A 27474-nucleotide genomic window follows, 5' to 3' on the forward strand; every position below is an offset into this window, starting at 1 on the left:
CTGTTAACCCATTGAATACTGCTGTCAGTCACTGATATCTGCATTTATGGAGCAAAGTAATAAAAGAACCCCATTCTATACACTCATTGTCCCCTCCACAATATGATTTATGGGGTTCAGTTTTGTTGCCATGGCAAATGCCGACCTGCCATAACAGTGCTCGTGTGATAACCATAATGTTTGCTTTGGTTTTTGCACTTCTCAACCCCAAAAAAAGCAATAAAAAGTGACTGAAATGTATTAATAAAAATGTTAACTTGCCCCCCACTGAAAAAAAAACCAAAAAAGATATTTTTTGTCGAAATTTAGGTTATTTTTTGCATTGTATTGTAAAATAAATTAGATTATTCAAAACTACATCTTGTCCCCCCAAAACAAGCTCATACATCTCGTTATGGTTCCAGTAAGTAGGAGAACAAAATACATATAGACAGAAACAAAGATTGGCTTAAGCGGGAGGGCATTATTAGTATTGGTGTCCAACATAAAAATAAATATTTCCTGAAGGTGCATCCATTTGATTTTTTTATCTTTTTGGCATAAAAACAAAATTGATGTAACTAATAGCAACATGAATAAAAAGTAATAGCAAAAACAACAGATAAATAAGCAAAACATCAGCTTTTGATTGTTTCCCTCAAATGCTTTTATTACAAAGATATAGGGGATTGGTATGATATCACCTTTTCCTCTTATCCTATTTTTGCCCCCAGCCTAGTGTTTTACATGTCAAACAAGGTCATGTTGAAAACACATAAAATGAGCTGTGTGTTGCCTGGAGACAAAGTAGAGGAATAAAATCACCGGATTTCTCCAACCTCAGTCACTCTGACGGCAAACCACAACATAAAAAGAAAGCCGAAGAGCAGTTATTTTGCGCCCTTTATAGTGACAGTGTCCAATAATGTCACTGGCAATAACAAAAAGTGATAGAAATCTGGACTAATAAATAGAAGGGTGGTTAAATTCTGTAAGAAAACAATATATTTTACGTTTTCCTATTCGTCCACTCGACAAATCTAATTTTGCAAAAATAATTTGTGTTTTCTGTCCTAGCAGCGGAGGGACTAAACTGTAAATGTAATCCAGAAGCCTGCTCTTTGTGATAATTTCCTCACTACTTACATGTCAGGGAAAGATCTTTAAAAACAGAAGTGTTATTACTAGGGATGATCGAATATCACAAATATTCGGCAATATTCGGCTTTGCGAATATTTGAGGAATAGGTCACCGCTATGCGCATATTCGATACGCAATGTAAAGCCTGCTTTACATGTTACGATTTTGCATACGATATCGTATGCGATCGTAATCGCCCCCATCGTATGTGCGGCACATTCAATTTGTTGAATGTGCCGCACAAACGATGAACCCCCGTCACACGTACTTACCCATCCATACGACCTCGCTGTGGGCGGCGAACATCCACTTCCTGGAGTGGGAGGGACGTTCGGCGTCACAGTGACATCACGTGGCAGCCGGCCAATAGAAGCGGAGGGGTGGAGATGAGCGGGACGTAAACATCCCGCCCACCTCCTTCCTTCCGCATTGTCGGCGGGAGCCGCGGACGGAGGTAAGCTGTCGTTCAATGTTCCCGGGGTGTCACACACTGCGATGTGTGCTGCCTCGGGAACATTGCACAACCGCACGTTCAATTTTTGAGGAATGAACGACGTGCATGCGATGAACGGATTGTCGTTCAATCGCAATTGCACGGAGGTTTTACATGCTACAATCATACTTACGATGCCGGATGTGGGTCACTTACGACGTTACCCTGCCGACACATCGTAAGATTTATTGTAGCGTGTAAAGCGCCATTAAGTCTATGGGTTTCCCATAGACTTACATTGCACATCGAATATTTGCAAATAGTCGAATAGCAGTGACCTATTTGTCGAATGTGGGCGTAGCTGAATATTTGAGGTATTCGATCATCCCTAGTTATTACATTTCATTAAGGCCTCTTTCACATGTACGTGCCACCGATACGTGTCTGGCAGTTTTCTCACGTACCGGAGACACGTACACACGTGGACCTATGTATTCCTAATGTTTAGGACACACGTAAGTATTTTCAAACGGAACGTGTGTCTGTTCCATACTTACGTGTGTCCGTGTGTTTCTCACTCTGACATGTCCATTTTTTTCTGGCATCACGGGTGTCACATGGAACGCAAACGTGTCACACATAACACACACGTGACACGCACTGGAGAAAAGAAATGTGTCTGCGAGAAAAAAAAAATCATTACTCACCTTCTCTAGCCCTCCTGTCTCTGCCGATGCTGTCACTTGCTGCTGACCGCCGCTCATTATGCTAATTGAATATTCACTTCACTGCGGATGGAAGCAGCAGCAGCGGGGAGTCGGTAGGTTCGGAGACCGAAGATCAGCACCAAGGACAGCGACACCAGGGACAGGTGAGTAGCAAGTTCCCATTCTCTGTGTGTTATCACGGATGACACACGGAGAACACACGTAGGCCATGCACACAGCACACCGAGGGCAATAAGCACCTCTGACACATCCGTGAAAAACGTGCGTGTTTTTCAGGGACGTGTGAAAGAGGCCTAAAGGGAATCTGTCACAAGGTTTCTTGCCACCTAATCTGAGAACAACATAATGTAGAGACAGAGATCCTGATTCCAGTGTGGTATCACTTATTGGGCTGCTTGCCATAGTTTTGATCAAATCAATGTTTTATCAGAAGGAGATTATCACTGGAAGACTAGTAAATCTGCTGCCATGTAGTCCTCCATATTCTTGAGCTTTGCATAACCCCGCTGTCATGTAGATTAGTCTAAATTCATTATGTAAATTTTAAATGAGGCTGGTAAATTTGAAGCAAAGTATCAGTACAATGAAGATGAACACAATACATACCATATTTCAACCTATATGGGCTCTGCTAAGCAGAAAATTTGTCATAGACATTATTTCCAAGACGCGCTATGCAGATTGTCTCCAATCAATAAAATGTCACCAATGCTAAGGAGTAGAAACATACTGATATACCACTGAGACGTGGTAGACTTGTCAGACTATCGGCTGTGAGGAAAGAAGTCCAATTCTGCTACCAGTACCTCACTCATCATTAATGAACTCTACAGTCCTGACAGCTACACTTTAGGAATAAAGTTGTCCTGTAAAAATTGAAACTAAAATCTTCAAGATCTGAGATGCAGAATGAAGCGCCTACAATGTGTTTTTAGTGAATTGTTGAAGTTGCATATTTTCATTGCGGCAGGTAAAAAACATACATTTGTTTTTATTGCATTTTTGCTGCAGAAACACATAAAAAAAACACATGTAATGCACACATAAGCTTGGTCAATAAGGTTTTTTCAAAGTAAAATACCAGGAAGTATAAAAAAAAACAGCTTTATTTAAAATATGACACACCAAGAGGAGACAAAAAAACGCATAGTCAAAAATGCGTGTGAAAAAAATACATGAAAAAACCCTGCAAGTAGCCTAATTTACATAGTAATAAATGCTCCAGAAATTCTGCAATATAAAAACTCACCAAAGGCTCATTGTGTGAATGGAGCCTTAAAGCCATCAGTAAAGCCCAGCCGAGGATTTCAGTGTATTTGGGACTGCAATCTCACAATTGAACTTTTAATTTTATTTAATCTACAGAACAAACCCAGAAGTAAACGGCTTTTTCAAGGCATTGATTTGACTCAGCATATTACAATGGAGGGACAATTAATACCCTGTAAGTTTTATTACAAAGTCTAATACTGCTTTAGGAAGGCATGGCTGCAATAATCAAAATCTTACAAAGCAAAAGAAAGATGTAGAGATCCTGTTAGTAAATGAAATCCACACCACAAAGGCTTATATATCGCACAGCAGTTCATGTATTGGAAATCTGTCTAGGCATGTGATGGGATACATTATCTATAGTGGCATATGTGTTAGTGCGCTGGTTTACAAATCCATGATTTAGACATTATTTTGGCATTTGTTGTGTGCACTAAAGAGCACATGTAGTAAATAACGTAAAAGAAGGTCTTACTTAAAACTACAACACCTGACTGCCCACTTCTTGTACAGACAAGACATCCCAATTGCGTAGTCCCTAAGGGCCCCTCCACAGACTGAAACAACCCTAACTGGATGACTCGGACATTTGCTTCCTAGGTAGAGGTGAGCGAACCTGAGGTTTGAAGTTCGAGTTCGGAAACAGACTGCCAAAACACAAAGTTTGGGTTCGAAGTTTGATTGAGTTATGAGTGCAAACCACTCAAGCGAGCAGCACTGTGCTTGGGTAGGAGTCATACTCAGCCCTGTGCGAGCCGCTTGTAGGGTTTCAATGGCGTGTACTTGGGGTAAAATCAGGTGATCAGATGTAGTGTGCACACAAATAAAAAATTGAAAAACCCCACCCTCCCCCAAAAGTGTTCTTCTTATAGCTGGCAGCATGTGGGTGGAGAGCTGAGCTACCCAATTTCAGGCTTTCATTGAGGTTCAGATCAACTCAGAGTCACAAGCCGAACCTTATCTAAGGTTCGACTGTGCCCTGTGGACCGAACTTCGAAAGGTTCCCTCATCTCTATTCCTAAGTGGCCATCAAGGGTTCCATGCACCTCTTTAACACTAGAAGTCCCAGAGAGGGGTCATTTAACATTTCTACCTTTGGAATCCAGAGATGGGTCGAATGACCTGAAGGATTTTAGCTAACATCCTATAATCACCGTCTTTTGTTCTGTAATTAAGGCCATTACTGTCGCACTACAGGAGGTTGTTGTTTTCCATTGAATTTAGCCATTTAGTTTCTAGTTACTTCTATTCAGTTTATTGTATGTCATTTGACCCTCTTTCGGGACTTCAGGGGAGAGCTCAAAATTTCTGGGACTTCTAGTGTTAAGAATCCTGGGAAAGGGGCAGAGTAAAATAAGGTAAACCAAAAGTAATAATCTGCCAGGAGAAACACAAGACAAACAGGCTGTAGTTCCAAGCAAGGTCCGCTTCAGAAATATCACCAGCTGATAGGGTAGACTGAATTACATTATAGAAAACACTAGTTGGTAAAAAGGCAATGAACACACAGTGTCCACACAGAGACAAAGTTTTCAGAACCAGGACAGCAACTGACCCTGACTGTGGCTCCGTGGAGAAGGAAACATCACAGCACAGGAGGCTGCCGGATCAAATCAGAGCCATGAGATCATCATGGCATTAGAATCTAACATCATTAGAACCACTATTTACCTGCAGATTTATAGGGTTAATCTGTAGGTGAAAACCCTGTGTAGTCAGCCGAATTCACACATACGCTGCAGGCAGGCTGTCACAAAGTGCTGGGGTGTGATTACGGCTGAGCTTCCAGTATACTGAACGGTGACACACTCACACCCTTGCACTGCCAGGGTGACTTGATGAGAGACTATACTGTGATTAAAATTTAATTTTCACCTTGTTTCAACGCTATTTACCTGGAGATTGACTCTATATCTGCCAGTGCACGTTCAGTATGTTTATGTCAGTAGAGATTAATCTCCAAGTGTTTACATTTCTTTTGTAAAAATGTTTATTGAAAAAACGCAGGTAACACTGGGTTCATGCATACAGCCGGATATTTGGGTAATCAGTTTGTAGAACTGTATAATTTAGTTGGGTGGCATAGATTACACCAATGTTGAGTGACTAAATCATGTTCTTGTACCCCACAGACATATAAGTAATATGCGCCACACATATAGTTATATGACTGCATGCGCTCCATTACTTAATAATGAAATTAGATGTTTAATTGTATTTCCACTGACACTTGGAGCGCATTCCCTTATGTTAGCCAGATGTTTCAAGCACAGTGATTATCTGCTTTATATCAGCGACATGAAAGCGAACAATAAACATGCCTTGTTTTCAGCATTCAGCTCACTGCTCTATTATATAAGATAAGAAGCCTCTCAGGAAACCACAAGTGATATCATCATGGGAAAAACTGGAAGTTCACGATTTAGCTCACAAATAAACGTGGGATGAAGATTGCTGAGTTTCCCCAGTGATTTACGGCACTCTCGAAAATATAGTTCTTATTGTAGGTATTTTACGTCTTGTTTCATGTCACCGTAAATTCATTTTCTGTGAGTATAAAGCATGTGGTTCAGCACATTTGGAATGGGTGGGAATGTGTTATCTATATACTTTATCAGTGAGTAAAGACATGTGTGCAAAGACAAAGATCTCATGTAGAGTAGTGAACAGACGACTGCCCAGCTCTGCACTGAACCCCTGGGTATTATTCTATTTATGCCGTAAATGCACACCTCCATAACACAGCACCTCATGGAGCATGTCAGTCATTTTTCGGATGGATTTATACTAGTGTTGAGCGAGTAGTTGACTATTAGGGATTATTGAATATCACAAATATTCGGCAATATTCGGCTTCACAAATATTCGATGAATAGGTTGCCACTATGCGAATATTCGATGCGCAATAAAAAGTCTATGGGAAGCCCGAATAGTAGCTATTCAGCAACTATTCGGGTTTCCCATAGACTTTTATTGCGCATTGAATAATAGCGGCGACCTATTCGTCGAATATGGGCGTAGCCGAATATTTGAGGTATTCGATCATCCCTATTAACTATTCGTACTCGCTATGCTGTTAGAGAGTACTGTCCGCTACTCGCATATTTGTTACGATTAGCGGGCACAATGTAAGTCAATGGGAAATACTCGCTAAGTAGCAAGTAACCTGAAAGCCGTACTTTTCGTGCGAGTAGCAAATAGTACGGCTTTCAGGTTATTCGTATTTCCCATTGACTTACATTGCGCCCACTACTCGTTACGAATATTCAAGTAGTGGACAGTACTCACTAACAGCATAGCGAGTACGAATAGTTAACTACTCGCTCAACACTGATTCATACTTAGTGTATTTTTAGAAATTGATAAATATTCATACCGCAGGGCCCTATAGAAGTCTATGGGTGCCTTATTATAGGTAGAAAAAAACTATACTTTTGCAGATCCATAATATAACCACTTTGTATAAGATTATGTACTCTGAAATACATTTTTATGTTGTTTTTCAGCATCCATTTCTATATATGTAGAGAGCAAGTGTTATTAATTGCATTTTTTTAAATTAAGAACTGTAAGGCTATGAGCACATGCTGCAGATTTGGTGCAGAAATTTTTTTGCATCAGATCTGTACGGTGTGGCAAAAAATGCAGTTTTGATGCAGTTTGACGAGGTTTTGATGAGGTTTTTTGGGCCATCAAGAAAGTCAATGAATTAAAGTCAAAGGAAGAAAAACCGCTGATCTGACTAGTAATTGAGATGCTGCAGATTTTTTTCTACATAAAAATCTGCACCAAAACTGCAGAAAACAAATGCACCGTGTGCACAGCAAATCTAAAATTCCATAGACTTTGCACTGGATGAACACAGTGCATTTTTATCATTTTTTTAAGCATTTTTAAGTTTAGTTTTGTCACAAAATTGTAAGCAAATCCGTATGCCTGCAAAGTCAATGAGAATCCTGAAGTGTAGGGCACATGTTGAGATTTTTTTTCCTTCCAGATTTTTGCATAAAATAATCTGCAACATGTCAATTCATTCAGTATTTTTGCCTGCATTATTCACCATTGAAAGCAATAATAGCCACATGCAAAAGGAGGTAAAAAAACGAGAGTTTCTGCTCTGCGTTTTTCCTGTTAAGAGATGCAGAAATTTCTGCAACCAATTACTCAATGTGCGCACAAACTCTTTAACTGTAAATATTTTTGAAGCAATTTTAGAAAATCCTAAAATATGCCCCTTGGCCACATTGTAGCTGCAATGTGAAAGTACAACCTAAAAATTACACAATGGTTTGCCCTCATGGACATAAGGTTACAAGCATAAAAGCTTGGGCAGAAAATGTTAATGGAATAAGTCTTTCTTCATAAAGTTATCCTTTCATGCTAAATGGAGCTTGGAGGTGTAAAAATAGAGGACAAAAAGTTGCTACATCAGGTTAGTACATCACAAGGCCACCAAAATTGATGAGAAGTGCGATTAGATGCCCATATGTTCATGCTGAGTTAGAATGAGCAAAACTCCATCCAAAAGCTTGTAGGCGCTAATTAACAGATGCTGTTAGAGATGGACCAATACTGCCGATATTCAAATGCATAAGACACAAAGGTGCCAACCTCCAAAGATTAGATTGTGGTAATAAAATATAATCATAATGAAGAGATTAGTATAATATGAGGCTGTAAATAAATCATGTCCACCTTGGCATTGACAGTTGATATGAAATTATTGGTAAAACACTCTATTTTGAGGACCTAGGTCTCCTTATGAAATAGACTGAAGCATTTTGTTTATCATGAATGGTGGCATCCTCTTCCATAGCCAGCACAGAGGCTTGCAGCATACTTCAGCATGCCTGCTATGGGTGACCCATGACATCACTACTATGAGCCTCCTGTCATTGGCACGCCGATGTCAGCTACTGGCATGTATTGCAGTACACTGACCCGGCGGCTCTCTGCTCTGCAATACATTCCAGCTGAATCTGCATCTTCGGACGCACATCCAGTTGAAATAGTCCGTGGCTTCAGCAGGCCTCTCTCCCACACAGGTTCAGTCTTTAAAGATGCGCAAACCTTTGGAGGCTCGGTTCACCGGCAGCAAACAAGCCTAGTTCCACAGGTTTGAGCTTCACCCGAACTCCGGATCAAGTCACTGATTGGCAGTTTGAGTCTCTGCCCACATACAGCCAGTCATAAGCAGGTCTGTTGTGAATGTCATCCGAGGGGGTGATGGTTTGGAGCTACCTCTCGTGGTCAGAACTGGGGGTGAAGCTGACTTTGACTCAACAGGTGTGGGAGTTAAGTGGGAGTTTGGGAAGTCAAATTGCAAATCAGTCTGGGCTATATAGAAGAGCAGTGTCTGCTGGCTGGGGCCGGTGACAGATGTTTATCCTCAGTCTCTGAATTGGCTTGGAGTTTGTCCTTCCATTTATCCTGTGCCTGTACCATTCCAGATAAGTTGCAAGTTCTTTGCTTTATTGCCTGATCCACACCTAAGGGTGGTTGTGTTTCCTTTCATTTTGCTTAAAGTCTGTTTTCTTGCAGGAGAGGAATTGTCTTTCTGTTTTGATGAGCATGGTGGTTCCCCCTCTGCAAGCCCCACTGCAAGAAAAGGGAGATTCTCCCTGATCTACTTGATTATTTTCACTTTTGTATTTATTGTGTTTTTTTGGTAGTTTGTTTCTCCCATTATTTACAAGAGTACCTGATATAGTGGGGGGAGAGACTGTGTGGTTTTTGTGTATTAGGAGATTGGTATTTTTCCGCAGGGTTTTGCACTGACCGCAATCAGTTTTCTTTCCATTCCTGTTGTATCTAGGAAGTCGGGCCTCGCCTCTGCTAATCTATATTTCCTATCTGTGTATTGTGTTTTCTTACATCACCGTTGGCTCTATATGTTGGGGACTTGCTATTCCTTTGGGGACTGCTCTGAGGTAAGATAGATTTCCTCATTTCTATTTGTGAGGTGTAGTAAGTTTCTCCGACTGTGACGAGGCATCTAGGTGTGTTTAGGAACGCTCCACGGCTACTTCTAGTGTGATCTGACAGATAGGGGATTGTGGTCAGCTCAGATTCCAACTACTCTTGTGGTTTTTTTTCGTGTTTTTCTGCTGATGGGATTTTTCTAATCGTCCACAGTTACGAGATCATAACAGATCACTTCCTTGGGAGGGTAGGCAAGCTTTTTCAAACTTTTATTTTTGTTGCACACTACATGTGATCACTCTGTTACCCCCAGTCTGCACCGTTCAAACACTGCAAGCGGCTCACACAGGGCTGAGCACCAAGCATACCTGAGCACAGCACTGCTCGCACGAGTTTTGTTCACACATAAAGTATTCGAACCTCAAAGCCAAACCTTGATTTTTAAATTTGGTGTTCTGTTTGAAAATCGAACCTCAGGTTCGCTCATCTCTTCCAGTCATGGTCACAGCCTCTGCAACCAAAGTCATTACACTCCTGTCTTTTGCACATCCCATAAAACCCATAAAAATGTTCTTTGGTAAATCATGGTGTCTGGCTCATACTTTATTGCTAATATAAACGTCATTGGCCTCTACTTCTTTATATTAAATTTGTATTTTTTTGTCAGTTTGTTATGTCATTATTAAATCTAGGTGGAAGCCACACAGACACTGGAAATATCTCAAGAGGATTTTGGAGTTTCTCAATGCCTCTATGTTTATTTGTGAAGTTTGTAGGAAAGAAAATATTAACAAAAGGGAATTTCAGTTATGAAGTTAAATGACAGCTTTACATAGCCGTAGGGATCTGAGGATTCTCAACATGAATGACAAATAGATTGTGTTTAATAATTGATTTTCTTTTCTCAGATTTTACTAAATATATCAACCCATTTCTCACAAAGGATTGCAATTTGAGCCAGCATTGATGTACAATGCATAGTATATTGTAAAGAAAAAAATGATACAAAAATACAGTAGATCTATTTTGAAATATAATAAGTTATTTCACAAATGCATCTCAATAAGCCTCAAATCAGTGAAATGCAAATCAGAGACTAATTTTCTTCACCTCCAACCACCGGTCTTCATTTTTACTACATACAGAATATTATTATTTACGAGGCATGTAATAAAATGTTCTTGTGCATTACGCAAGTCACAGAAAAGAGGGAGGTACAGCTACCTCTAAATGTTTAATCTGCAAAAGAAGGACATTGCTGTATCTAAAAGTTAAATCTTGACGTGGCAGAAACACCCTATAAAGGGTAAATCTGACCCTTTCACTATATATGCAGCCAGCAGAATAAGCAATAAACATAAATAATGTCACAGGTTTTACATCTGTTGCCTCTTCCCCTAATCCTGCAATTCTATCTAACAAAGGATTCCATCTTAAGGTAGCGTCACACATAACGAGATCGCTAGCGAGATCGCAGCTGAGTCACGGTTTCCGTGACGCAGTAGCGATCCTGTTAGCGATCTTGTTATGTGTGACACCTACCAGCGATCAGGCCCCTGCTGTGAGATCTCTAGTCGTTGCAGAATGGTCCAGGCCATTTTCTTCACAGGCGATGTCCTGCTGGGCAGGACACATCGCTGTGTTTGACACTGTCTGACAGGGTCACAGTGACTGCTGAGATCGTTATACAGGTCGCTACTGCGACCTGTATTGTTCCTGCATCGCTGGTAAGATCTGACTGTGTGACATCTCACCTGCGCCCTCCCAGCGACTTACCTGCGATCCCTATCAGGTCACATCGTTTTCGGAATCGCTGGTAAGTTGTTGTGTGTGACTGGGCCTTTACAGTGCTTCTCATATAACAACCACTCACAAGAAGTAAGATAGCAAAACAGATTTCCCCATTGTTTATATGCTGACCACTCTTGTCCCCCTACGCCCACAGTAGTAGAGTATATCCTAACTTAGAGGCAATTGCTAAATTAACAATTGTTTTACTTTTGCTAATTTCATGTATTTGAAAAAGTTTTGAGTATTATATTTTATTTTCCTTTGACTCCATGATTGGGGGGGCAGGGATTGGGGTGAAACAAAAGGTCCTCTTTAAGGGTTTATATTAGTTACAAAACATAATTGACAGTGGCTACATTATATACTTGCAAAATTTTGACTGTTTACCTCTTGCATGCTTCTTTAACCCCTTTACGGCATTGAACGTATAGATACCTCGTAGGTTGCCTCCCTCCCTTTAATGAGGGTTTGCATGGCGAGCCCGCATTATTCCCCGCACATGTCTACTGATCTGATCAGCAGATATGAACTGCTAACAGATGCAAATTTGGTGCTGAAATGTCCGCACCAGATTTCTGCACCAAATTTGCATGTCCTAGCAGAAAACCGCACCGAAACGGCGTCAAAACAGTTTTTGTGCATTTTATGCCAAGAGATGCAGATTTGGTGCTGAAATTTATATACTATACTCCATCACAGACCATCTCCTGGCAAAAATACTGAGGTGAGGTCACTGAGTTTAATCAGGTCACCTGAGATCAATTTACTCACGGTCAAAGCTTGGGTAATGTGGGAACCTCCAGCTGTGACCGCAAATAAACAAAGTAACATCACCACTCATTGCTGTGGCTAAGTCAGTCTCTGCCTGTAGTCATAGCATGCGGACATATTCTGTGCCTGGTTGCTGTGACTTCAGTATGTATGTAGCAGAGCCGGAATAGTCGTGGGACCTTGTGTGGATTACGTTGGAACTGAATGTTTGTGGTTAAAGGTGTCAAAGACAGTGTTTTTTTTCTATTTTATTTAAAATAAAGGATTTTTTCAGAGTTTATGCTTATTTCTTTTCAATTACAGATTAGTAATGGGGGCCTCATAGCTGTGAACTGTCAATTACCTCTTATTATCCCTATTGCCACCGCACCAGGAAAATTGGTATAAGCCGGGTAAAGTGCTCGGATTGTTGCATCTAATGGATGCGACAATTTTGGGTGGCTGCAGGCTGCTATTTTTAGGTGGGGGGCCCAATAATCATGGGCCTCCCCAGCGCTGAGAACACCAGCCCCCAGGTGTCAGCTTTATCATGACTGGGTATGAAAATTGGGGGGACCGCATGCAGGCGTTTAAATTATTTATTTAAATAATTAAAAAGAAAACCAGCCACATGGCGTCCCTCTTATTTTGATGCACAGCCAAGATAAGCACACGGCTGGGAGCTGCAGCCTGTAGCCATATGCTTTATCTCTGCTGAGTATCATAATATGGGGGGACCATATAACAATTTTTTTAATTTATTTTTACAACACGATAGGGATACATACAGCATCTGTGATTGCGAGCAGTCAAAAATGTTTTTACACAGGGTGGGGGCACAGTCTAACTGCCACCAATCACAGATTTTGAGACTGCCAGTGGGTGGGGAAAGCAGTGCATATGCATGAGGGTTATGATTGCCCCCGGAAGTAGTGTTACCACCGCGCAGGAGACCAGTAAGCATAACGCACCTGCTTTATTCTTATTATTATTTTCTTTCTTTTGTCTTTCTTTTTTTAATTACCTGGGTAGTCGGATTCAGATAATTATCCGGAATTCCCAGTAAACTCTGGACCTGAGATCGGCACACTGACCCTAAATAACCTTTGTGGATGCGGACTTTTACAGTCTGCGTCCGCCCATCACTAGTCACTAATCATCTGCCCTTCAACATTAATTCACCAATATAAGAAGTAGTTGAAAAGTTTTACAGTGCCATCTTTAACAAGATGTGCAGCACCATACATACAGTGAAAAAAACAACTATAATGGAGTAAAAAAAATAATACATTTTTTGACTTTAGTGTACAGAGCAAATTTAATTGGTTTTTCATAATTTTACTTTACTAGAAGGAGACAATGATATTTGACAGTGGAATTTCAGAGGCAAGGCAATATCATACTGGGTTTGACTTATTCTTGCTTCCTTCTAGACATGCTAGAATATCAAACTCTTGGAGCAGTAAGATGAATATTGGCAAACAAGGAATACAGAATATGCCAGCTGGATAACCTTTCTGAAACTCAATAGGTCAAGTAGAGATTTTTACTCATGGATCAGATATGCAAAATTAAACATCAAAAGCATTCTTACAAGGTAGAAAAACTTCAGGAGTAATTTCCCTTCACTTCGAGATGGAGAAATTAAAACATCTCTCTTATATTATAGTCAGCATGTAATCAGATTTTGTAACATAAACACAAGATAAATAAGAGCAAGAAACGGATTGTGGAAGAAGACAGCATTATAAGAAGCTTTAAAAGGGTTTATCTAAGACATGGTGTTGATGTTAGTGTTGATGATGCTATCATCTGTACTGCCACTTCCTTTGGTAAAATGATAAGCAGCAATCTCGATATTCAGACTCCACAGCTGACTGACTAAACGCTGATCTGCCAAAATTCAGATTAGGATAAGGAGATAAGGGGGCTTTACACGCAACGACATCGCTAACGAGATGTCGTTGGGGTCATGGAATTCGTGACGCACATCCGACCTGGTTAGCGACGTCATTGCGTGTGACACGTACGAGCGACCGCCAACGATCAAAAATACTCACCTTATCGTTGATCGTTGACATGTCGTTCAAATCCCAAATGTCGTTGCTGGTGCTGAATGCAGGTTGTTCGTCGTTGCTGAGGCAGCAAACATCGCTATGTGTGACACCGCAGGAATGACGAACAACACCGTACCTGCGTCCTCTAGTAATGAGGTGGGCGTGACTTTCATTCGGCTGCTCTCCGCCCCTCCGCTTCTATTGGACGCCTGCCATGTGACGTCGCTGTGACGCCGCAAAAACCGCCCCCTTAGAAAAGAGGCTGTTCGCCGCCAACAGCGACTTCATTAGGCAGGTAAGTTCGTGTGACGGGTACTAGCGATATTGTGCGCCATGGGCAGTGATTTGCCCATCACGCACAAACGACGGGGGCGGGTGTTTTCACGAGCAACATCAATAGCGATGTCACTGCGTGTAAAGAAGCCTATAGACGTTATGGTAGACCGTGCTGCTGTGAAAGAGGAGTAGGTCCATGTGTGGTAATACTTCAAGTAGCTTTTATTTACGAGCTTTTACGGAAAAATGAAGGGGTAATAGAACTCTGTGGTTGAGAATGTAAATTCTAAACAATGCATTAAACCACACAGCTAATGGAAGGATTATAATTTATGGTCTTATTTTTATAACAAATGTGATTGAGGATGTATGAATTAATAAATAAAAAATATATAGGGATATGTAAATCAAAATAGATGAGGAATTGGTATTAGAACATGATGACTGGTGGCACTCAGTCTAAAGATTCCAGCAGCAGAAGAACAGCAGAAGAATTATGCCTTGAAGAACTGCATGGAAGTGAGGCCACAGATAATTGTCTATTACCATCTGTGTGGTCCAGTTACTAGGATATAGTGGAAATTAGTACAGCTGTATTATAATTATTGGCTTATAGAGTGAGCAAAGTGTAATTCATTGTATGGGGCAGACTTCTACTATAGAAAAGTGACTGTAATATTCCACTGTTGGAGGAAATATAAACATAATTTACAGCAGTATGTATATGAATGTAAGTTCTATAAATCTATCCATGATATAGAAAAATGGGATTATGTTGGTATTCACGGTTCTCCCAATGAACTGTAGCTTCCCACAGCTGGCAGCACTCATGCATCCTCAAACCAGGACTCTCCCACCAAAATGCTTTACTGTAGGCAAGACAAACTTGTCTTTGTACTGCTCGTCTGGTTACCATCTGAACCAAATAAGTTTCTCTTGGTCTCATCAAACCACAGGAGATGGTTCCAGTAATCCATGTCCTTAGTCTGCTTGTCTTCAGAAAACTGTTTGTTTGCATTCTTGTGCATCAGCTTTAGAAGAGGCTTCCTTCTGGAACAACAACCATGCAGACCAATTTGATGAAGTCTGTGGTATGTGGTCTGAGCACTGACAGGCTGACTCCCCCCAACCCCTTTAACTACTGCAGAAATGCTGGCAGCACTCTTTTTTGAAAAGATAACCTCTTGATCTTGATATGATGCTGAGTATGTACACTCAACATCTTTGGTTGATGATGGTGAGGCCTGTTCTGAGTGGAACCTGTCGTCTTAAACCGCTGTATGGTCTTGGCTATCATGCTACAGCTCAGTTTCAGGGTTTTGGCAATCATTTTATAGCCTAGTCCATCATTATGTATAGCATCAATTCTTTTTTTCAGATCGTTAGACAATTATTTGCCTTGATGTGCCATGTTGAACTTCCAGTGATCACTATGAGGGCTCTTTCAGATGTCTGTGCAACACGGTCCATGCACAGACTAGAATGGAAGGACTGGCTGGGGGGTTCTTATATCAAACGAAACAACTTCATAGAAATTTATGAAGCTGTCACGCTTTGGAAGGGAGAGCTGTGGTCTGGCCATGCATTCTGGTCTGTGCATGGACCGTGTTGCACGGATGTCTTAGGCTAGTTTCACACTTGCGTTGAACGGCATCCGTTGTATTGCGTTGTGTGATGCATGCCACGGATGTGTTGCATGTAGTGGCACAACAGATGCAATGGATCGTACAAAACAACGTAATCTGCTTTTTTTTTATTCTGTACAGTTTTACCGGTGGCAGACTATTGTGAACGATCAGCTGATCACCCAGCTGCCGGGTGATCAGCTGATCGCACTCAAAAGCCGGCTCCCGGGTGATCAACTGCTGGCTCACAGCAGCCGGTCGCCGGGTGATCAACTGATCGCTCACAGCAGCCAGTCCCCGGGTGATCAGCTGATCATTCAGCCGCCGAGAATGTGTGCTGGAGGTGGGGGGCGGAGTGCAGGGTGGGTAAAGCCGAGCGGGGCCATGGCGCTGAGGACGTCAGGGCTGCGGGGACTGCATGGCTGGGGACATGTCAGTGTGTATGTGTGTGTGTGTGTGCGTGTGTACATGCGGAGTCTGGGAGGGGGCAGAGCCGAGCGGTGAAGTGTTGGGCTCCCTGCACACGTACCTAGGGAAAATATCGGGTAACTAAGCAAAGCACTTTGCTTGGTTACCCGATATTTACCTTGGTTACCAGCGTACACCGCTTAGCGCTGGCTCCTTGCACACGTAGCCAGGGTAAATATCGGGTAACTAGGCAAAGCGCTTTGCTTGGTAACCCGATGTGTACCCTGGTTACGTGTGCAGGGAGCCAGAGAGAGCATGCGCAGCGAAATCCTAAGGATTCCGCTGCTCAAAAAACGTTACATGCTGCATTCCTTCCGCCCGGCGGAAACAACACAGCGTCGGCCAGCGGAAGCAATGCAGGTCCATCACTCGCAATCCATCGTCCATATAAGTCTATGGGAAGCAGCGGAATCCGTTAACGGATTCTGCTGTTTTCCAAAACGGCGGATTGCAACTGAAGAAAAACAACTCAAGTGTGAAACTAGCCTTAAAGAGCTTAGAGAGAGTGTGTGAGCAATAGCACCAAGTCTAAAAGACCTGCTCTCCATTCACACTTGAGACCTTGTAACACCAATGAGTCACATGACCCAAGAAGGGCACAATTAGACCATTTTCACTTAGTGTGTTTCCCTCTATGTGTTGCGTTATTTAGAGGGCACACCAAATTTACACTGTTGACTGCTTTACATTGTATCAAAATGACATATCTTCAGTGTTGTCCCATGAACAGATATAATAAAATATTTACAAAAATGTGAGGGGTGTACTCACTTTTGTGATATACTGTATGTACTTCTATATTATCTAAATGAAGTTCACGATTCACAAGACTTCATCTTGTGTTTTTTAGATAAAACTTTCCTGTTTTTACAATTGGAGATTTATGCAAATATTTATTTGCCTCCAGATTTTTTAAATAATATTTTTCTGCATTTAAAATTCTCACCTTGACTGATGAGATCTATATAATAGGACTGCACTATTTTTTATTTCTAGCTCTAATGATACTGAAAATATTTATTGGACTTTATGCTTTCATCCTTGATTTTCTTTTTTGCAATTACTGTGATATCCAGTAGTAAGGCTAGTGTTGACTTTTGTCTTCTCAGAAAGAGATGTCGCATTCTGTCTGGTTAGCAGCACTTAACCAGATCTACCCTTCACACTATATTTCATTTTATTTAATCCTCCTAGGAACAACAATGCCTGACAGTACACTGCAGAATTCCCAATTTCTCATTTGTTTCTATTTCTACAGATCTTTATCTCAGGTGAAGATATATCGCTGGTAAACTAATAGCCATGAAAAAGAGAATAACATTCCTACCAGAAATGCTAATTGTTGCCATACATTTACTCATGAAAAGGAATATTCAGAATTCAATTGACCTATTTATTTTAGGGCTGCAAAATATTTGAACCTTTTTTCTAACCTTATTAATATGAAATATGAATGTACACCAATAAAATAATATCTTGAATTTTTTAACCTTAAAAATCATACCCAAATAGCTTGAAATAATTTGAACAATAAAATATATGCTAGAGGGTAACGCTTGCCACCAGAGATGGCACTGCGGAGAGCAAAAGTGGACCCACTGGACCACAGGGGAACCCCAGGCTTACCCTTTCATGGGGTAAAGACAGGGACTGGGACTGTGGCAGCTGACTTCCAGGGCAGGGACGGAGACTAAAGCAGACAGCACAGGCACAATGGACAGGCAGAGTCTCTAGTACCAACAGGGCAGGATAGAAAGACAGAGTCTCTAGCACCAACAGAGCAGATGGACAGGCAGAGTCAGGACAGGCACAAAGTACCAACAAGGCAGGATGGACTGGTAGCCAGGTACAGGCAGAATGGACTGGCAGACTCACTAGCAAGGCTGGGACCACCATAATGGCTGAGGTAGATGACACGGCCAGGATGGACACAGTCACTAGTACTAACAGAGTAGGACGGACTAGTAGCAGGTGCTAACAGAACAGGATAGTCTGGTAGCAGGGACAGGCAGGACATCACTGGTACCCGGTGCCAGCAGGCAGGATGGGTTGGTAGCCAAGTATGGACAGTACAAGACTGGAACGAGGTGCTAAAAGGGCAGGACAGGCTGGTAGCCAGGTACGGGCAGGACAGGACTGGAACCAGGTGCCAACAGGGCAGGATGGGCTGGTAGCCAGGTACAGGCAGGACATGGCTGGAAGCAGGTGCCAACAAGTAGTATGGGTTGGGACCAGATACAGGCAGGATGGGACAGGACAGGCAGGTACAAGTGGGACAGGATGGGCAGGTGACCTGACAACCAACTAGACAGAACACACTAACTAAACTTAGGGTGCTGAACAGGCACCTCCCCTAGTGGGAGCATGCCTTAAATAGTGATAGGCTGACAGGCACTTTCTAGGAGTGGCACGCTGGCCCTTTAAGAGAAGCCTTATACTAAAGCATCAGAAGAAATAGGGGACACTATATGCAAATGGACAAAACTGTTTACCGAATGGCGAGGGGCATTACTGGATTTGTGTCTGAGGACACACATTTAGCAAAAGTGTAAAGAGACCCTTAGGACCATTTTTTTAATATCTTTATTAATGACTTTGTTAATAGTGTTTAAAGAAGATTTGTTTGCCGATTACTTAAAACTTAGCTTAATTGTATAATTTTAGAGAAAAACATACTAAAGTTTATCGAATAGACAATAAACATGGCTGATACATTTTCTGGTTACAACTAGATCATGCAGCAATACTCAATGTCAAGCAGCAGCTTCTAAAGCAATTAAGATAGGCATATAAAAAGAGAGGTGACCTGAGCGTTAAGTGAATTTGACTGGAACTGAATTTTACAAAAATCCATAATTGCAATTCAGCTAAATAATAGGGAACCAACAAAAATGTAAAATAAATAAATTAATAAGCAATAGTAAAAAGCTCACCTTTCTGGCCACCTCAGCTGCTAGAATGGGCATCTTAAGGTTGTGGTGTTCTTCGTGATGTCACAACATGTGTCACAACCTTAGGATGCACACTTTAGGTCCAGATTTCTGTCTGTAAACAGACCCAGGACATACCTGTTTATGTGGCCTATCATGAAGATGCCCGGAGTTTTGGTGTGTGATGGTGGTGAGAGGGACATGTAACGAAAAGTGAGCGGTGGAGGTGAGCAGTGGTATTGGTTATTTTGCTTTTTCATTTTCTAAATCTTTCATTTACTATGCCCTGGGGTCTCTCCAGATCCCAGAGCATAAATAAGACCTTTTTCACACATCAGTTTTTTGCCATCAGGCACAATCCGGTTTGTGCCTGATGTGATGGAACCATCGCAGATGTGGCAAAACTGATGCGACGGATCTGGTAAAAAAACGGATCTATCTCATTTTTTCCCTTCAGGCCAAAGGTTATTTTCTATGGAAGAGAGACAGAGAGAGAGAGAGAACTTTTTTTGTAACCAGAAGTGAATTTACACAACGTCTGGGCATGCACAGAACCAAAAACCGGATCCGTCGCCTGATTCCGTCATTTGACCGATGACCATGGATTCGGCGCCCATAGGCTTCCATTGTAAAAAAAGACGGATGGCGCCGGATCTGTTGCCTTCCGTTTTTTCTCCGGACCCAAAAACTATTCCTTTGGACGTTGCTTGCGGCACGCCGGAGGACATGCAGCACAATCCGGCGCTAATACAAGTCTATGAAGAAAAAATGGATTCGGCGGCATCAGACGCCAGATCCGTTTTATACGCAATTCACCAGATTGTGCCGGATGGCAAAAACTGATGTGTGAAAGAGGCCTAAGGCGGGCTTTGCACATTACGACATCACAAGCCGATGCTGCGATGTCGAGTGCGATAGTCCCCGCCCCCAGCAGCGATATCTTGTGATAGCTGGCGTAGCGAACATTATCACTACGCCAGCTTCACATGCACTCACTTGCCCTGCGACCGTCGCTCTGGCCGGCGACCCGCCTCCTTCCTAAGGGGGCGGGTCGTGCGGCGTCATAGCGATGTCACACGGCAGGTGGCCAATAGCGGCGGAGGGGCGGAGATGAGCAGGATGTAAACATCCCACCCACCTCCTTCCTTCCACATAGCCGGCGTGAGCCGCAGGACGCAGGTAGGAGATGTTCCTCCACAGTGATGTGTGCTGCTGCAGGAACGAGGAACTGCATCGTACCTGTCGCGGCACCGGCATTATGGAAATGTCAGAGAATACACCGATGATACGATAATGACGCTTTTGCGCTCGTTCATCGTATCATCTAGTATTTACACACTACGATGTCGAAAGTGACACCGGATGTACGTCACTTTCGATTTGACCCCACCGACATCGCACGTGCGATGTTGCAACGTGCAAAGCCGCCCTAAGAGACACTCAATTCACTGAAAATAAATGAGCTGCACATCAAATTTCCAGATAAACTCCAAGAATTTGGCAAATTCTAATCCCATCAGATCTGTCATCTGTAATCCTAATGTAATTTTACTCCCCCAAAAATCTCTAGTAAAATGATTTCTTGAATAATGGATCCAGTTTTCAGCTCCACATACTAAAATGAGTAATGGAGAGCAGAAAATGTTGAAAGGTGTTCAACTTGATTATTAAATGGTATAGACGGTCTCTCTTAAAATGAGGTTAGAAAAGTTGGGTTATTCAGTAGAGATGAGCGAACCGGTCCCGGTTCGGCTCGAGGTCGGTTCGCCGAACGGAGGTCCCGTTCGAGTTCGGCTCGTCGAACGTTCGACGAACCGAACTCGAACTGCATAGGAAACAATGGCAGGCAATCACAAACACATAAAAACACCTAGAAAACACCCTCAAAGGTGTCCAAAAGGTGACAAACAACTCACAACACAACACAAACACATGGGAAAGTGACAAGGACATATACTCATGCGAAAACAAAAGAGCAGGACAAGGAAAAAGAGGAGGAGACACAGATATAGGCATGGCACGCCCTTCTAAAATCATGTAAAACACCGCAAGATGACTCCAAGCGGAGTTCTCCCTTTTTTCCAAAAATTGGGCCACACACACACCCACCCCTTCAGTGGCAGCACTTGTACCCCAGTTGTACACTTCACAGCTAAATTTGCATCAAGCACAATCAAAAATACGCCATACTTAACCATTCCCAGGATGACCCCGGGTTAGGTAGCAAAGTCTTTGCTGAACCATGACTTGTTCATCTTGGCTCCTTTTAAAAAACACAGCAAGCAAGGGTTACTCCAAGCGGAGTCTCCCTTTTTTTCAAAAAATTGGGCCCCACACACACCCACCCATTCAGTGGCAGCACTTGTGCCCCAGTTGTACACTTCACAGCTAGATTTGCATCAAGCACATTCAAAAATGCGCCATACTTAACCGTCCCCAGGAGGACACCGGGGTAGGTAGCTAAGTCTTTCCTGATCCCAGCTCTGTTCATCTTGGCTTCTTTTAAAAACACATCAAGAGAGGGTTACTCCAAGCGGAGCCTCCCTTTTTTCCAAAAATTGTGCCCCACACACACCCACCCATTCAGTGGCAGCACTTGTGCCCTAGTTGTACACTTCACAGCTAGATTTGCATCAAGCACATTCCAAAATACGCCATTCTTATCCGTCCCCAGGATGACACCGGGGTAGGTAGCAAAGTCTTTCCTGATCCCAGCTCTGTTCATCTTGGCTACTTTTAAAAACACATCAAGCAAGGGTTACTCCAAGCGGAGTCTCCCTTTTTTCCAAACATTGTGCCCCACACACACCCACCCATTCAGTGGCAGCACTTGTGCCCTAGTTGTACACTTCACAGCTAGATTTGCATCAAGCACATTCCAAAATACGCCATTCTTATCCGTCCCCAGGATGACACCGGGGTAGGTAGCAAAGTCTTTCCTGATCCCAGCTCTGTTCATCTTGGATCATTTTTAAAAAACACAGCAAGCAAGGGTTACTCCAAGCGGAGTCTCACTTTTTTCCAAAAATTGGGCACACAGACACCCCATCAGTGGCAGCACTTGTGCCCTAGTTGCAAACAGGATGTTTTGATTTGCATCAAGCACATTCAAAAATACGCCATAATTAACCGTCCCCAGCATGACACCGGGGTAGGTAGATAAAGTCTTTGCTGAACCATGACTTGTTCATCTTGGCTCCTTTTAAAAACAATGTAAGCAAGGGTTACTCCAAGCGGAGTCTCCCTTTTTTCAAAAAATTGGGCCACACAGACACCCCATCAGTGGCAGCACTTGTGCCCTAGTTGCAAACAGGATGTTTTGATTTGCATCAAGCACATTCAAAAATACGCCATAATTAACCGTCCCCAGCATGACACCGGGGTAGGTAGATAAAGTCTTTGCTGAACCATGACTTGTTCATCTTGGCTCCTTTTAAAAACAATGTAAGCAAGGGTTACTCCAAGCGGAGCCTCCCTTTTTTCCAAAAATTGTGCCCCACACACACCCACCCATTCAGTGGCAGCACTTGTGCCCCAGTTGTACACTTCACAGCTAGATTTGCATCAAGCACATTCAAAAATGCGCCATACTTAACCGTCCCCAGGAGGACACCGGGGTAGGTAGCTAAGTCTTTCCTGATCCCAGCTCTGTTCATCTTGGCTACTTTTAAAAACACATCAAGCAAGGGTTACTCCAAGCGGAGCCTCCCTTTTTTCCAAAAATTGTGCCCCACACACACCCACCCATTCAGTGGCAGCACTTGTGCCCTAGTTGTACACTTCACAGCTAGATTTCCATCAAGCACATTCCAAAATACGCCATTCTTATCCGTCCCCAGGATGACACCGGGGTAGGTAGCAAAGTCTTTCCTGATCCCAGCTCTGTTCATCTTGGCTTCTTTTAAAAACACATCAAGAGAGGGTTACTCCAAGCGGAGCCTCCCTTTTTTTCCAAAAATTGTGCCCCACACACACCCACCCATTCAGTGGCAGCACTTGTGCCCCAGTTGTACACTTCACAGCTAGATTTGCATCAAGCACATTCCAAAATACGCCATTCTTATCCGTCCCCAGGATGACACCGGGGTAGGTAGCAAAGTCTTTCCTGATCCCAGCTCTGTTCATCTTGGATCATTTTTAAAAAACACAGCAAGCAAGGGTTACTCCAAGCGGAGTCTCCCTTTTTTCCAAAAATTGGGCACACAGACACCCCATCAGTGGCAGCACTTGTGCCCTAGTTGCAAACAGGATGTTTTGATTTGCATCAAGCACATTCAAAAATACGCCATAATTAACCGTCCCCAGCATGACACCGGGGTAGGTAGATAAAGTCTTTGCTGAACCATGACTTGTTCATCTTGGCTCCTTTTAAAAACAATGTAAGCAAGGGTTACTCCAAGCGGAGTCTCCCTTTTTTCAAAAAATTGGGCCACACAGACACCCCATCAGTGGCAGCACTTGTGCCCTAGTTGCAAACAGGATGTTTTGATTTGCATCAAGCACATTCAAAAATACGCCATAATTAACCGTCCCCAGCATGACACCGGGGTAGGTAGATAAAGTCTTTGCTGAACCATGACTTGTTCATCTTGGCTCCTTTTAAAAACAATGTAAGCAAGGGTTACTCCAAGCGGAGCCTCCCTTTTTTCCAAAAATTGTGCCCCACACACACCCACCCATTCAGTGGCAGCACTTGTGCCCTAGTTGTACACTTCACAGCTAGATTTGCATCAAGCACATTCCAAAATACGCCATTCTTATCCGTCCCCAGGATGACACCGGGGTAGGTAGCAAAGTCTTTCCTGATCCCAGCTCTGTTCATCTTGGCTTCTTTTAAAAACACATCAAGCAAGGGTTACTCCAAGCGGAGTCTCCCTTTTTTCCAAACATTGTGCCGTACACACACCCACCCATTCAGTGGCAGCACTTGTGCCCTAGTTGTACACTTCACAGCTAGATTTGCATCAAGCACATTCCAAAATACGCCATTCTTATCCGTCCCCAGGATGACACCGGGGTAGGTAGCAAAGTCTTTCCTGATCCCAGCTCTGTTCATCTTGGATCATTTTTAAAAAACACAGCAAGCAAGGGTTACTCCAAGCGGAGTCTCCCTTTTTTCCAAAAATTGGGCACACAGACACCCCATCAGTGGCAGCACTTGTGCCCTAGTTGCAAACAGGATGTTTTGATTTGCATCAAGCACATTCAAAAATACGCCATAATTAACCGTCCCCAGCATGACACCGGGGTAGGTAGATAAAGTCTTTGCTGAACCATGACTTGTTTATCTTGGCTCCTTTTAAAAACAATGTAAGCAAGGGTTACTCCAAGCGGAGCCTCCCTTTTTTCCAAAAATTGTGCCCCACACACACCCACCCATTCAGTGGCAGCACTTGTGCCCTAGTTGTACACTTCACAGCTAGATTTGCATCAAGCACATTCCAAAATACGCCATTCTTATCCGTCCCCAGGATGACACCGGAGTAGGTAGCAAAGTCTTTCCTGATCCCAGCTCTGTTCATCTTGGCTTCTTTTAAAAACACATCAAGCAAGGGTTACTCCAAGCGGAGCCTCCCTTTTTTCCAAAAATTGTGCCCCACACACACCCACCCATTCAGTGGCAGCACTTGTGACCTAGTTGTACACTTCACAGCTAGATTTGCATCAAGCACATTCCAAATCCACAAGCATTTACTCTCCCCAGGATGACACAGGGGTTGTAAATTCCTTCTGGATCCATGACTTGTTCATTTTGATGAACGTCAGTCTGTCCACATTGTCACTGGACAGACGCGTACGCTTATCTGTCAGCACACACCCAGCAGCACTGAAGACACGTTCAGAGACAACGCTGGCAGCTGGACACGACAAAATCTCCAAGGCTTAACTGGATAGCTCTGGCCATTTTTCTAGATTTGAAGCCCAAAATGAGCAAGGCTCCATTTGCAAAGTCATGGCATCGATGTTCATTTGTAGATACTCCTGTATCATCCTCTCCAGCCGTTGACTATGTGTCAGACTTGTTGTCTCTGGTGGCCTTGCAAAGGAGGGTCTAAAAAAATTATGAAAAGATTCCATAAAATTGCTGTTACCAGCACCAGATACGGTCCTACTGGTACGTGTCGACTGTTGAAGATGACGAGACCGTCCCATGTTTGTCAAGTTACAACTGGGAGATTCACTCCCTGCACCTGCATGGTTGTTTGGTGGAAAAGCGGATCTAAGATCGAGTAACAGCTTCTGCTGATACTCCTGCATACGTGCGTCCCTTTCTATGGCTGGAATTATGTCACAAAATTTGGACTTGTACCGGGGATCTAGTAGTGTGGCAAGCCAGTAGTCATCATCACTTCTAATTTTGACAATACGAGGGTCATGTTGGAGGTAGTGCAACAAGAAGGCACTCATGTGTCTTGCGCAGCCATGCGGACCAAGTCCACGCTGTGTTTGTGGCATAGAGGTGCTAACCGTTCTTTCTTCCTCTGACATCTCCCCCCAACCTCTTTCAACTGAAATTTGACCAAGGTCTCCCTCATCAGCTGAGTCTTCCATGTCCATGGACAGTTCGTCCTCCATATCTTCATGTCCTCCTGCACCTTCCTCAACATCTCGCCTGCTACCATGCGCCCTTGTTGATCCCTGTCCCCCATGGTCCCATGCCTGGCGCCTTGGTGATGATGAACGCATATGAATCCTCCTGTAGTTCATCCCCTTCCTGTTGTCCCACCCCCTGACTCCGAATAGTGTTTAGCGTGTGCTCCAGCATGTAAATGACTGGAATCGTCATGCTGATAATGGCATTGTCAGCGCTAAACATATTCGTCGCCATGTCGAAACTGTGCAGAAGGGTGCATAGGTCCTTGATCTGAGACCACTCCATCAGGGTGATCTGCCCCACCTCTGCATCTCGTTGGCCCAGGCTATACGTCATGACGTATTGCACCAGGGCACGGCGGTGCTGCCACAGTCGCTGTAACATGTGGAGAGTTGAATTCCAGCGTGTCGCCACATCGCATTTCAGGCGATGAACCGGCAGGCCGAAAGACTTCTGGAGCGATGCAAGTCGCTCAGCTGCGGCGCTTGAACGGCGGAAGTGAGCAGCCCTGTTCAGAAGGCCATCTAGGCCGGGATAGTGTGTTAAAAATTGCTGCACGACAAGGTTCAACACGTGAGCCATACAAGGTACGTGTGTCACCTTGCCCAGGCGAAGGGCCGCACCCAGGTTTGCAGCATTGTCGCACACGGCCTTACCAGGCTGCAGGTTGAGTGGAGACAACCATTTATTAAACTCGGACCGCAGAGCTGACCACAACTCCTCAGCTGTGTGACTCTTATTCCCAAGACATGTCAAGCTAAAGACCGCCTGATGCCGTTGCGCTCTGCTGCCAGCATAGTAATGAGGGGTGCGTGATTCCTTCTGCGCAGTGAGAACGCTGGTGGCCTGACCAGGCAGGCTTGGGGCGGAGGTGGAGGACCCAGATGAGGTGGAGGATGCAGAAGCAGTGGCGGAACTTGGACAGACAGAGGATTGACACACAAGTCGTGGGGACGGCAAGACTTGTGCAGCAGACCCTTCACCATCTATCACCATAGTTACCCAGTGCCCAGTGAGCGACATGTAACGTCCCTGTCCATGCTTACTGGTCCAAGTATCGGTGGTGAAATGCACCCGTTCACACACAGAGTTTCTCAATGAAGCAGTGATGTTGTGTGCGACATGCTGGTGTAGCGCGGGCACACCTTTCTTAGAGAAGTAGTGGCGACTAGGCATCTGGTACTGGGGTACAGCGACAGACATAAGGTCTCTAAAATCCTGTGTGTCCACTAGGCGGAAAGGCAGCATTTCGGTAGCCAACAGCTTACAGAGGGATAGAGTCAACCTCTTAGCTTTGTCATGGGTCGCAGGAAGTGGCCTTTTATTTGACCACATCTGAGGGACAGAGATCTGGCTGCTGTGTGTAGACGGTGTTGAGTAGGGTGTCCCTTGAAAAATGCAGGTTTGTGAGGAAAGTGCAGGCGGAGACATGATGTTGCCTTCATCCAAGGTTGGTGCTATCGATGTCTGAGAGAGCTGTACACACTCACTTGTTTCCCCTTCCAAA

General features: G+C 43.4%; 1 protein-coding gene across 4 annotated transcripts in view; it reads right to left on the reverse strand.

The window, feature by feature from the left end:
* KCNQ5 (potassium voltage-gated channel subfamily Q member 5) overlaps window positions 1-27474 on the reverse strand; it is an 894563-nt gene that overhangs the window by 435517 nt on the left and 431572 nt on the right. The gene's annotated exons all lie outside the window — the stretch shown is intronic.

The sequence above is a fragment of the Anomaloglossus baeobatrachus genome, chromosome 3 (genome assembly GCF_048569485.1).
Source record: "Anomaloglossus baeobatrachus isolate aAnoBae1 chromosome 3, aAnoBae1.hap1, whole genome shotgun sequence".
Taxonomy (NCBI): Eukaryota; Metazoa; Chordata; class Amphibia; order Anura; family Aromobatidae; genus Anomaloglossus; species Anomaloglossus baeobatrachus.